At 38.0% G+C, this 13736-nt stretch overlaps 1 long non-coding RNA gene across 1 annotated transcript in view; it reads left to right on the top strand.

Moving 5' to 3' along the window:
* The window catches only part of LOC120517263, an 87246-nt gene that overhangs the window by 34003 nt on the left and 39507 nt on the right, over window positions 1-13736 (top strand). Inside the window, exon 2 of the long non-coding RNA XR_005631006.1 lies at window positions 11837-12081. This is a non-coding gene — a long non-coding RNA (uncharacterized LOC120517263). The remainder of the gene's footprint in view (window positions 1-11836; window positions 12082-13736) is intronic.

Here is a 13736-nt window from a genome sequence, read left to right as displayed (position 1 = left end):
ATAAAGTGCTAGTCCATCTGTATAAATTAAAGTGGGCTGCAAATAACACTGTGCATCAGGAAACGTTTTTTGTGAGATTTATCACTGACATGAAGTAACAAAATCAACGACAGACTTGACATGTAGTGAATCAGCGCCATGACAGCTGTATCTGCACTGATGTTTTGTGTTTCTTTTCTATCCTTCTATTCCTTTTTTTCCAGACCTCCTGCTGTAGTCCCCAGCTTGGTAAATGTCAGCAACCTTTCAGATGAGACAAACTGTTGTATGTCTCAATTTTGTGCCTGAACATGTCAGATGAGAATTTTTTTTTTCCTGCCCTAAATATTACTTTTAAGGCATTTCAAAATAATAGATTATGGCTTGGGATGCATTTTACACAATTGTTTAGAAATATTACCTTGTATAGAGAATGACTGAAAGTTACCAAGAGGTGTGGTTGTCTGTAGTACCTTGGGAGAATTTAATTTTCCCAAGCTAATATTACTTTAGAAACATTTAATAAGAGACTATGAGGTTTATTGTGAGAAATGGTCTGGTCTTGTGAAAAGCTTAATACTGTACAGTGATCCCTCGCTATATTGCGCTTCGACTTTTGCGGCTTCACTCCATCGCGGATTTTAAATGTAAGCATATCTAAATATATATCACGGATTTTTCGCTGGTTTGCGGATTTCTGCGGACAATGGGTCTTTTAATTTATGGTACATGCGTCCTCAGTTTGTTTGCGCTTAGAAGCTACCCAATCAGAGCATGTATTACGTATTAAATAAAACTCCTCAATGATACACGATATGCTTCCTGCGCGGTGCTTGATTGTTTGCTTTTCTCTGTCTCTCTCACTCTCTCTGACATTCTCTGCGCCTGACGGAGGGGGTGTGAGCAGAAGGGCTGTTTGCACAGAGGCTGTTTCCCTAGAGGATACGGACGCTACTCTAAAAAATGCTGCTTTATTGCGGTGCTTCGGCATACTTAAAAGCCCAAAAGCACTTATGGATTTTTTGATTGTTTGCTTTTCTCTTTCTCTCTCTGACATTCTCTGCTCCTGATGGCGCTCCTTTGAAGAGAAGATATGTTTGCATTCTTTTAATTGTGAGAAAGAACTGTCATCTCTATCTTGTCATGGACCACAGTTTAAACTTTTGACTAAAGGGTGTTATTTCATGTCTAGAGGGCTCTAATAATGTTAACAGTGTGGGAGAGTTTATAAGGGCTTAAAATATATTAAAATAACCATACAAACATATGGTTTCTACTTCGCGGATTTTCACCTATCGCCTGGGGTTCTGGAACGCAACCCCTGAGATCGAGGAGGGATGTATTGTAAAATATATGTAATTGTGATGTATTAATTGTGGATACCTTTAATTTATTGCCACATGATTAGATAATTTGTGTCTGTATTTATTTTCATCAACAATTTTTGACCAAAAAAAAAAAAACATGCAAACTTCAGTGCAAGCATAAAATGTGAAGATGACAGCAATTATAATTCAGCAACTCCAAGCAACCTGTTTAAGAGAAACACTTGGACATACTCAGTAAGTTATTGCAGCAGAATTCAAGGTGAAGATGTTTAATGAATGCGTCTGCTTTTGTGTATGTGCTTTTGTGAAACTTCCTAACAAATTTTTGTGAAATTCCACTTTGTTGTTGTTTAAGAGACGAGCATGGAAATGAGGTGTATTCTATTTACCCAGGAAGCAATACTTAGACGCCCGAGTTGTAAACTGTTCATTATTTAAGGGAATAATGCCTTATGGGTGTTTAGTAAGAGAAAATTTTGGGGAATAATTTACTTTGCTATAAATGGTTATTCAGGTTTTTTTTTTTTTTATTATAGATTTCACTTTCCCAGAGTATTTTCCATTAATCATTTGAGTATAGCGCTGCTTTTAAAAAGGACCCTGTGTGCCAAGTATGGTCATGTCTCTAATGCTGGGTCCAACTTGTGTGCTTCTTCATGTGTCCTTCCTCCTAAATTGGCATGTGGTTGTTCCATAAATAAAGGATTCCTGGTGTTAGATTAAATGAGTATTCAGCCTAGTTTGGGGTTTAGGGGGGAGGGGGTATGGTAAAAAGTAAACCTAACCAAGGAAAATGTCTTTCTTTTCAGTTGATCTGTGCAAATAGGTGATTTTTTTTTTTTAATGTTAAATGGGGGGAAAAAAAGGTTCTCTTTCATATCATGCAAGCAATATGTGGAGTAAAAATTGTAGTTAGCAAGAAGTTGCTGTGTAGCTTTATATTGCAAATGAGGTTGGAAATTATTTTTTTCTTCAAAACGCATGCTCAATTATATTCAGATTTTTTGGAGCTAAAACCACATGATGATTTAGACATGAAGCAAAGACCAATCCTGGGCATGTTTGTGTTGCAAATATCACTTAAAAGTGATATCTAAATCTATAAGCCGAGAATTTCGTCCTAGATTTTTGGCTTGGAGTTTGGGGGTCGGTTTATACAACGAGTATCGTTTCAGATTCAAGATTTCCAGCGCAATACCGGTTTTGCCAATGAACACGGAAGTAAATAATGACGAAACCACAGAGCCATCTTTCAGATGAAGAAGTAACTTTGCATGCCGGTACTTTAAATTAAATAAAGAATTTATTCAAAAAAGTGTTTTAGTTGTTGATTTTATTAATAAAATTTATAATAAATTATCAGGAAGATTAAAATGAAATTTTTTGTTTTAATTTATGATCAACATCTTGCGTTACGAAACGGATGCGGTCACGTGTATCCGCTTGCACGATTGTAAACAAACAACCGAGAGCGTTAGTAACGTCAGTCGGAGCCCAGATACATGTGTTTGTGGATGTGATTTCCGTCATTGCAGTGATTTACCTATATATATAATTTATTAAGACCATGCAAGCAAGACACATAATTGCTAAGGAAGGAAGAGAAGGTAAAAGAAAGCAATCGCAATTGAAACGAAGATGGACATTGTGTGGAAATATCTCCTCCCTTCTTGCAGCCCAAAGATGTCAAATTAAATGGCGAGTACAGTATGAAATTGTTTCTAGAATAGAATGCCTTTTATTGTCACTATACACATCTACAATGAGATTAAAAGCAGCTCCTTCAGTGCAGAAAAAAGTTCTGTATAGGGCTTGTATGGTTGTTTTTTAGCTTTAGCATAACGCCGGATCTGCGGCCCCGCTTCTGTTTTCTTTCCCTCCTCCATCTGTGTCGTCTCCTAGACCCGACAACAATCCACGGAGAGCCCGTTGGTCTCGCTATGTTGTGTGGGATGTTGTGCGTGTGATGAAAAACACTCGAAACAGATGTCTGGCTCTGGACACCGATGTCTACAAGGTTCTGAATGGTGTAGTGGATATTTGCCGAACCGATCGTGCACAAACAAGGACAAAAAAAAAAAAAGTACAAAAACAACAGAAAAGTGCACTGAAAAGGAGAGCCCTGAGCCGCTGCGACCATGCGTGCCATGCTCCTAGCTTAATCGAAGTAGGCTAGGCACTTTTTATAACTTTTTGCTTAGTACATTAGAAAAATTATTGGTGTTTTGGTAAATTATGCACATTATATTATATATCAAAAATGCTGGGAGTCTCAAATTCTCGCCGATAAACATTATAAATATACCCGAAGAGACACTTTTAAGGAAATTTAGAAAATTTTTCTTGGAGAAGGGGGTCGGCTTAAATACCGGTCATCGGCAAATACGTGTAATTTAGTAGGTAGAGAAGGGGTTCGGCTAATATACCGGGTCGGCCTGTATTCCGGGCTCTACGGTAACTCTTTACATTTATTTCACTGTATTATGTTTAATAAGTCAGGCATTCTGTGTTGTGTCATATAAAATAGAACACTGTTTTACAGAAATTTGAAAATAAATCAGTTTATAAAAGAATACAATATCATCCTGAACTTGAGAGTGTGATGGCAGAAAACAAGTGCACAAATAACGTAATTCTAATATGATGTTTTTCTTTGTATAATTTTCTTTATCCACCTTTATTTGCATTCTTTTCAAATATTTTACCTGATGACTGACACAACTAGTGTCACTGTGCCAGCGATGTAATCATGCTTCCCTATGTGGTTGAACTGCCCTTTTGAATTTGATGATTTAATGGCCCCCAGGTGGCATGAAATGGTGTTGTAATGATGCTTGTTTATTTTAAACCATAAGAAAGAAAATAGTTTTATTAGGCATATTTCGGTTTTGGCTTTGTAATGAGTTAGACATATATTGTTTTGCTGTTTTGGCTTGCACTTTTCTATTAATGTATTACTTTTGAATGTTTTCTGTGCTGGTTAAAGACATCCTGTCATTTGCTCAAAGGAAGGCAGGCAGTAACAGCTAGTTAATATTTAATATTTTTATTATTATGGGTTAAACGTCATAATTTGTTTCACAGTTACCAAATCAGACTTCTCTCACCCCCCTCCCCCTACATTTAGTGAATTTTTGGTAACACTTTACATTGTGTGCATAATTACAATGTTACTACTATGTAATTACCTGTATAAGCACAGTGTAACTATGAGTTATGACTCCGTACTTACTGTGTACTACAAAGTAATGCTATAGTTAATTACTCAGTTGTCATTGTTATTCCACAGTTTATATAATTACAATGTAACAATTTATCACTGATCCAAAAACAAGTGTACTTACATAGTTCGATTGTATCTCTACTTTCAAAATATAATAAAAACATCAGGGTATGTAACTACAACTATGTAATAGCAGAGTGCAGGAAGATCTATCTATCATTATACTTTATATTGGTGTGCCAGTCAGGTAATGCTGCTTCTTAGCAGGTGGGAGACCTCCAGAAGGTTTGTTAGTAAGTTTACGCAGGCCCAACTTGGCTTGGCTCCAAAAATCTGACCTGCACAAACAACAAGGTGGCAGATTGGTGAGGTTTATTCTTGCATTATATGAAAAACAGATTTTCCTATTTGAGTTTTTCCCCCAATCAGATTTTGTTCTCCTGATTTAGTGACAAAAAGTAAAACCTTGATCTTGGTAAAAAAAATAATAGGTGACTACGTGTCTCACGGTGCAGTTTTTCATGTTAAATGTGTTTCTTTTATTTCATGAGAGCTACTAAAGAATTTGAATGGCTAATGTTGCAGCCAGTTGTGTCATCCAGCCTCTGCATTAAAGATCATTAATTTGATCCAGAATCATTTGTCACCACATTGCTGGGCTAATGACCTTCTGCGTAGTCCGTATACATTATGGGGCTTCTGTCTTGAATGCCAAGCAGGAAATTTGAGTCATCATGTAAAAGAAAAGGCATACACTGTTTTGGATTTAAGCTGATACATTCTATGCAACACCCTCTCCATCAGATTTCTTTTAAAATTTTGTTCTGAGTAGGTGTGAAAAGAAAGCTTTTCAGTCTACAAGGGCTTTTTGTTATTATGCTAAAAATATACACTTCTTAGAATGTCCTGAATGTGTAATCAAATAGCAAGGCAGAGTATTGACAAATTTGTGTGTTGATTTTGTTCTTGAAGCAAGGCAGTGGTCTGAGTGTGAAAGTGTATCGTCAATTGCAATTATCATAAATGCATACACATTACTGCATGACACTGAAAGACAGGGAGTTTGGGCCTCAGAATGGCACTACTTAGATTTCTTAAAAAAAAAGTTGCTTTAATATCTTCTGTCCTTCAGAGGAAGCAATGTAGTGCAGCAAGTAGAGTGTGAAACCATGGGCTCCTTATTGTCAGTCCCAATTCAAACGTAACATTTCTTTTGTTTTATTTAATTTTTATGTGCATTTGCAATAAAATGTACCAGTGGGAAATTTGTAGTGTTGTCCTCTGGGAAAACCAAATCACTTTATTTCTAAACATCTGTATTTTCACAAACATGGACATTAGTGGTTGTTTGGTTAAGGTGACTTACTGGAAGGATTTAATAATATCCTGACCATCTGTAACAAAAATAACTGTATGTTAACAGAAGCATGTTATTCAGGGTCAAATAGATTTATCAGCAAAATACATCATTTATTTGGTAGTCTGCTTTGCTTTGGTTGAAAAAGCTTTTTTTTTTCTTAAATACATAATTGTATAGGAATAAGTTCGGGACAAAAGAAGAAAATATTGCTGTCAAATCGGCCACTTTTAAATATGCGTTGAGCTTTTACAGACAAATCTGAAATTGGTGTAGGCAGGAATAAAGTTGAGAAAAGTGCCCCCCAACTGTGAATAACCTGATTCATAATACTTGCTGTGCATCATAATAACTTCATTCATCACCTCACCAGTGAATGAAATGTTCATTGTGCAAGCTTTCTTGTCAATAGGTTGGCAATTGCTCACTCTGTGTGGGCTTTGTGCTGAACTCTGTAAGTGGAGAGGACACGAGACTCTGGCTACTGTCTACTGCAAATTGAATTGAGACATAGCGCTCGGGTATCATGAGGGGTTGCAGGGTTTCTTGTCTGTAATAAAGAATGCTGAATGAATTGATAATCTGTATTTTTAAGTTGTAAACCCTATTAAAATTATTCCCCTATTAACATATGTTTAAATGATTTTTACATTTCTTTTGATGAGGAATAGATTTTATAGGCAGGTGAAGATTGGATAATGTTTTTTTTTTTTTTTTATTGTTTATTAATTTTATTACAATCAATACATAGCAATCAAGTTTTTACAAAAAAAAAAGAATTATGCTAAGAACAGATCGATTGGATAATGTTTGCACGAGGGATCTTCAAGTCCTTACCTCTTGGATCTCGTTATGGAAGTGCTGACTTGTAAGATAAAAGACCAATCCCCCTGGTGCAGGCAGTTCGCTGATGAAATTGTGCTGTGTAGCACTAAAAGAGGAAATGGAGAGAAAGTTATAAGAATGGAGAAATGCTTTAGAAGAAATAGGAAGAAGCAGACACAAGATATGAGGATTCAGAAGTTAACTTGCAGGGAGAGCGGTGGATACATGTAAATGTCTAGGATCGGTTATATCCAGAGATAACCCATAGAATTGCAGTGCAGATGGACCAATTGGAAGAAGGTATCTGGAGTATTGGGAGATCAAAGAATTAAGGTGAAGGTTAAAGGTAATGTTTTTAAGATAGTGGTAATACCAGCAATGATGTATGGAGCTAAGATATGGCCAGAAAAGGGAGTGTAGGAGAAGAAACTGGATGTGGCAGAAATGAAAATGTTGAAGTGGATGTGTGGAGGACGGAATAACAAATGAGAACCTCAAAGGTACAACAAAAAGTAGAAGAGATATCTAATGGTATGCATATGTGATGAACTGAGGACTGTGAATATTTGGGCAAAATGTTAATGGGAGTGGAAGTACAGGTGAAGAGAAAGTGAGGGAAGCCAAAGCAACAGTAAAAGGTGTCCTAGACAAAGTTTGTCCCATCTATACTCTGCCCTAAAATTTCACCTGGTGAGTTGACCCTGTGCACATGGTCGAAAAACTACAAAATCTCTCAACACTCCCCCAGGTCCCTGAACTAGATGAGTGTCCATCTCTCCATGAAGTCTGAATTGCCATCAAAGTCCTTAAGAACAAGAAAGCTGCTGGTGAAGACACTATACCTGCCAAATTATATAAATATGGGGGACTTAATCTTCTTGTCAAATTGACCGGTTTCTTCAGTCAGTGCTGGAAGCTTGGCAAAATTTCATGGGAACATGCTAACATTGTTGCCATCTACAAGAAGAAAGGGGACCGATCAACAGCCTTGGAATTTCAATGCTGGATGTTGCTGGGAAAATCCTTGGCCGTATCATTCTTCCCTGGCTACTTAATCACATTGCAGACAGAATACTCCTGGAGTTGCAAGCTGGCTTTCATCCCAAACGCAGCACAGTTGACCTCATCTTTGTCATCTGGCAATTCCTAGAGAAGGCTCGCAAAAACCAGTGAGACATCAGCTTTACCTTCATCTGCCTGTGGAAAGCATTTCACACTGTCAACTGTGAGATGCTTTGGGAATTACTCCATAAGTTTGGATGTCCCCCAAAATTCCTCACTATGCTCTGTCTCTTCCATAACTGAATGAAAGCGGAGGTCCTTATTGGCGGGAAACATCTGCTCCCTTCGAAATTACTGTTGGTGTCGAGTAAGGCTGTGTCCTGATTCTGGTGCTTTTCAACATTCACCTTGTCGCCGTCACTGCTCTCTCCAGAAATACATTGGATGCCACTGATGGAGTAAGGATGGGGTACTGACTGGATGGAAATTTGTTCAACCTCCGAAGATTGTTAGCGCACTTGAAAATCTCCTTGACAATAATTTACGAGCTCCAGTGTGCTGACAATGTTGCTGGTGTAGCTCTTCACCTAAAAAACCTTCACAGGACAGTTGACTCCTTAAACTCGGCCTGTTTCTGAATGGGCCGGGAAATTGGCACATCCAAGTCACTGATCCTTCAGACTGCCTTCCAGCACATAAATCCTCCAGATGACATCAAGATTGGCAACAAGACATTGGGGAACACACAGTCCTTCTCCTACCTTGGAAGCATAATATCTAGTGATGCCCTATGTGACTGAGGAGATTGTGAACTGCCTCTAACTTGCCTCCATTCCACTCAGCTGCCAATGCAAGCATGTCTTCTGTAACCAAAATCTCTGCATGGCAACCAAAGTTATGGTATATCAACACTCCTTTGTGGATGCAAGTCCTGAACTCCCTACTGCAAGCAAATCCACACAATGGAAGCATTTCACATCTGCTGCTTCCAAAAGATCCTGGGCATCACGCATTACAATTCTGGAACGCTGCTCATCAACTAGCATTGAGGCCATGCTGCTCAACCCTGTCCACCTATGGACCGGACATGTTATTTGTCTTGGCTTCCCCAGGTTGTTCTGTATGGTGAACTCGCAGAAGGATCCCAACCTCAAGGTGGTGTGGTATAGTGGGTCCACAGCTCTCGTCATAAAGGCCAGTTTTAAATAATCACCGCACTCGCGGCTTAGCAAGGGGGAAAGGTGACATGTGGCTGAAGTGGTTCCTGGGGTGATTTGCGGTGTGAGCGCAGGTGAGAGGCGGTCCGCATCCGTAATTGTTCCCGGGAGAAGCTGATTGCCACAGGTGAATCACATCCCATCCTAAATAGTAGTGCAAGGCAGCTAGGAGGAGAAGAAAAAAGGAAAGAAAAAGAAAGACGGAGGTTGCAGGAGAGCAGGAAGCAATGTAGAGAGAAAGAGAGCGAGAGTCAGTGTGAGCGAGCAAAGGCTCGTAGGCAGTCAACTGGACTGCTGAGCCCTAGCAGGGGTGTTTGACCAACACCTAGGGCAGTTGGAAGTGGTCGCTCCCACTGAGCATTTTATGAAGGAACGGGAGTGACCAGCAGAAGGACGGCTGGCTGTGTAAGGCCAAGAAGGCAGCGAGAGTCAGGAGGCTTGGGCAGTGAATTCCCTAACGTGAGCGTCAAGGTTGCCAGGGAAGCCAAGTCTCGATCTTGGTAAGCTGAACCAGAGCCAGGGATCAGAAGGCCACCAGATCAATTATGTGGAAAGAAGGCCAGCTGCAGGAGGGGCGACTCCCCTGTTGAGAAGCCTGATGGGAGAAGCAGGGGAGTCGCTAGGTAAAAGACACCGGGCTTTGGATTTTTTTTTAAAGGTCTGCTTCCAGCGTTGTTTTAACCTTGTTTATCGTTTTAAAGGATTGTTTTTTCTTCTTTGTTTTTTAACCTTTAACTATTTTTTGATTATTTATTTAAAAGATTTGAAACACTGCACTATTTATTTGAACACTGTTTCTTTTTGTTGTTGGTTTTAAATAAAAGCACTTTGCATTTTTGCACCATCCCCTTGCTCTATTTGTTGTGCCTCACTGCCATGCTCATCGCTAACATTACCGACGGTGTTTGGTTCAGGGCTCCCAGAAGCGAGATGTGAGCATGCAGCGAACCCGCATCGTCACAGGTGGACCAAAAAAAATGCTGGAAGGACTACTTAAAGCGGTCTCTCAAGGCCTGCTCCATTCCACAAATGCTGCTTGCGACACTTGCTGAGAACGACGCACTTTGGAGATGGTCAGTAAATTTTTGAGTCTATCACTTAGAACAACAATGGACACATCAACAAGAAGAGAATGCCAGGACATCACCAGCGAGACCAACCCACTGTACCTGAGGGGCAATTTTCTTGGCCATCGTGTCCCTGGGTCTGCCTTTCCTGAATTGGCCTGCTCTCCCACGAGCGCACACACACAGGAGGGGGAGTGATGTAGATGGACAAATGGATGGACAGCGTCATGACAGTTTCTCAAGGAAAGCCATTTAAGTTGTGATGTGTGACTATTAATGTTTCAAAAGTCAACTCAGTTTTAACCTTAATAATGCACTTTTTGGTAATCAGAAATGTAAGATGTTTTTCAGCTGTCTGGATCACTCCCAGCTTCTTTCTATTTCAAAATCCATTACAATGGGATACGTTCTTTATGTATCTGATGGACAAACCAACTTCAAAGGAAGTATTGGGTTTACAGACATGGTGACATTACAGATTCCTTGCTTTCTCTCAAAACAAATGCAAATCCATGTCTTAATGAAAGTTTCAGCAGAGAACACAATACCAACTAAGTCACTCACATTTTGATATACAAAATGGAAGGACCATGTAGAAAAAATGTCATTTCTACATGGTGTGATTGAAATGTATTCAAGTACCCTTAAATCAAAGTCTGCAATGTGTACTTTAATCACATCTGAATTGTTTGATTTGTAAGTTTAAACCGTGAAGCAGAGGGATAAATCAAGATGCATGTGTATTTGTTACCAAGCATTATAGAGGGCACTGTATAATATGACTGGAAATTAAGCATGCCATACAATAGAAAAATTATTTTAAAAAGTTAAAACATTGTCCTAGTACATCTCTCACAGTGGTCCTTATGTGTAATATTGCTTATACAAACTGAAGTTCCAAAACTCAGAAGTATTTTAATAGTAGTATGTTAAGAAATGTGTAAATAAATACTCCATTACTTATGTCTGACCAAGATAATAGTGCCTAAAAGTGTCCTCTTTCCATAGTTGGTATTGCAAAAATGCATGCAGCAATGCGTCATTGAATTATTTATATAGTGCTGATTGTCATGGGGCACAGGTAGTCAAGAAAATGTACCAGCATTATGTAGATGTATCATGAAAGAGAAACAAAATGGGTGCGAGGATCTCCTCATTGCAACATTACACACTTAAACTGTTTGTAACTAGTCAAACAGCTGCTATTTTGGAGGTGTTCTGTTTGATGATGTCCATTTGTCTTCCTGTGCAACTTTTATAACCAAGAGTTCTACTAGAGGAGCAGACTTACATCTAAAGACTAGAAGACTTTAGAATGGAGGTCCACATTAATAAGTCATTATTATCTGCCTCCATGTAGAAAGTACAGTACATCATAGTCTTCCAGTTCTCCCATGGTTGTGTTTTCGAAGATCCTTTCTGCAACTGTGTTCCCCAAAATGGCCCAACTGTCATTTTTATGGGTCTAAAATGTGCCTTATTAAACATCAGTGATTCTGCCTCTCACACAGTCACTCTCTTTTATGGTTGAGTGAAAGAAGAATAGCATACATGTGTAAGTCCACAATTGTGTGTCTGACATGTATCCTTCGAGTGCTGGAAATTGTAATTCACATAAGTAAATACTCCTGTATGTGCCCTGCCATACTGGGCTCTCTTAAGCCTATGTTATGCAATTTAAGTTATGATCTTGGAGTACAACTTTTTTTTTTTTTTCTTGGCAAGTTGTGTATCGAGTTATCCTTTAAGATTATGTAAAGTATGCAATTGTTTTGTTGCAAATTGAAAAGAACAAAATGCTTGGTTAAACATTAATATCTATTACTTTTCTTTTTCAGAAGAGCCCACCACTGATGCCTTCAATGTAACAGAATGTCAGAGGAAGAAGATCCCCTTTAGTCCGCATTCCCCTTCCCCAAACCCCTTTCCCTTCCCCTTTTTCCCTTCCCCATGAATACAAGCACTGCTTATCCCTTGGTTACAAGACTGTGGAGGGGCTTATAGTGAAGCCTATTTTTCTCAGCTTGGTGAAGAACTGCAGCAATTGCAACTATTTGATTCATGAACTCCCAAAATAGTCCAGGTAAGATCTCTTCAATTCCACTAGTGAATATTGAAAAATCTGTTTATATGTTAATACTGCCTGTCACTTTATTATGCAAGTAAGCCCATACTATTATGAAAACATAAAAAAATAATCATGCAAAATAAACCTTTTGCTCAATGTTTCTGGATAGCCTTGGTTATGGTGTGAATTTTTACATTTATCATGTTATATTTTGAGGGCAATACTGTTTTGTAATGCACAATTTATTTTAATCCAACTGTTCCATTAAGTTTTAAAAAATCATACCTTTTGGATGTAAAGCATTTTTCAGAATAAACAAATGATACATATTTAATGAACACAATGATGTGTACAGCTACTTCTGCTTTGACCACAGCACAGATTTTTTATAATTAATATTAACAAATTAAGGTAAGTCTTAATGTTCAGAACATCATGACAAAGTACATTTAACATGATGGAAGTCTTGCTTAGTGTACATATGTTGAGACAATGGTTATTGCCATGACTTTGAACACAGTTCATAAAGTGACAGAGGGCATTGTGTGATGCTTAATTGAGCTGGAAAAATAAACCTGGCTCCTACTTTGAACTAAGAGCTGAGCTGGTTCAATTATACATAACATTCAACTTTCATACTTTTATGAATGTGTCAGTAAATACTTATATCAAAAGTCACCAATTGTATGTTTTGCTTTATTTTGTTTTGTTTTTTTTTTCTCTCTTTTGTGCTTACAACAATAGCATCTCTTTTCCTATGGACAGTGTTTTGTAAGTTCACACCTCAGAAGAACAAGCTCAAAGTTCAGTTCAAACAGATTAAAATGAGTAAATTCATGTTCATAATTCACTATTTCAATTTTCATCTAGTTCATGTTCAGTTCATTTTGTATATTTAAAGGAGTGAGAATAAACGACCCATGAGTTTACTTTTTTCAATTTTGCATGTCTTAAATTAGGCTATTACAGTGTTCTTGAATAAAATACAATAATTATAAAGACTTTTTTTTTAATTTAAATACACTTTGTTGAGTCATACTCGGCAACAAACACGTATAATCATATATGCTAATATCCTCCCGGTCAAAAAAGAACTGAAATAGATGCAAGTATACATATAAATTACCGCTCTATTTCCAACTGTGTCACACAAATGGTGACTGTGGAACCAGCATGTATTACGCTGCCGGTCAAAATTTGCATCACATATTGCATATCCAACAGGGAATAATATAAAGTGGCCTTGTGAAATACACGGTTTTCCTAAAAGTGAAAGTGGAGCTTCACCATGTGCTCGTGTCAGTGGAGGGTGCAGCTTAAGCACAAGCAGGCAGACACAGACAGTGCCTATTTGATTTTATGTTATTTTTTTCCGAATACAAATAAATGGCAAAAAATTAGTACGAAATAAAAATTACCCATGCTATTCCTTAAGTACCATAATACATGGTTTAGAGGAGCACTACAAATAAATTTACCGTAAATCTTAGAAGATTCTGAAGAAAAAGTGCCATTTTACTGATTACTGATCAAATTATGTGGGGTGAAAATAGCCAATCTCAATCAGAGCATCACTATTGAGAAGGTGTCATTAATTTTGTAAACTCTTATGAAAAGTGTTATCTACATTTGAAGAATTTTCCTTAAATGATTTTGTAGTATAAAATGCT

Source organism: Polypterus senegalus, chromosome 17, assembly GCF_016835505.1.
Source record: "Polypterus senegalus isolate Bchr_013 chromosome 17, ASM1683550v1, whole genome shotgun sequence".
In the NCBI taxonomy this organism is placed as follows: Eukaryota; Metazoa; Chordata; class Cladistia; order Polypteriformes; family Polypteridae; genus Polypterus; species Polypterus senegalus.
This window is presented reverse-complemented; position numbering and strand designations above follow the sequence as displayed.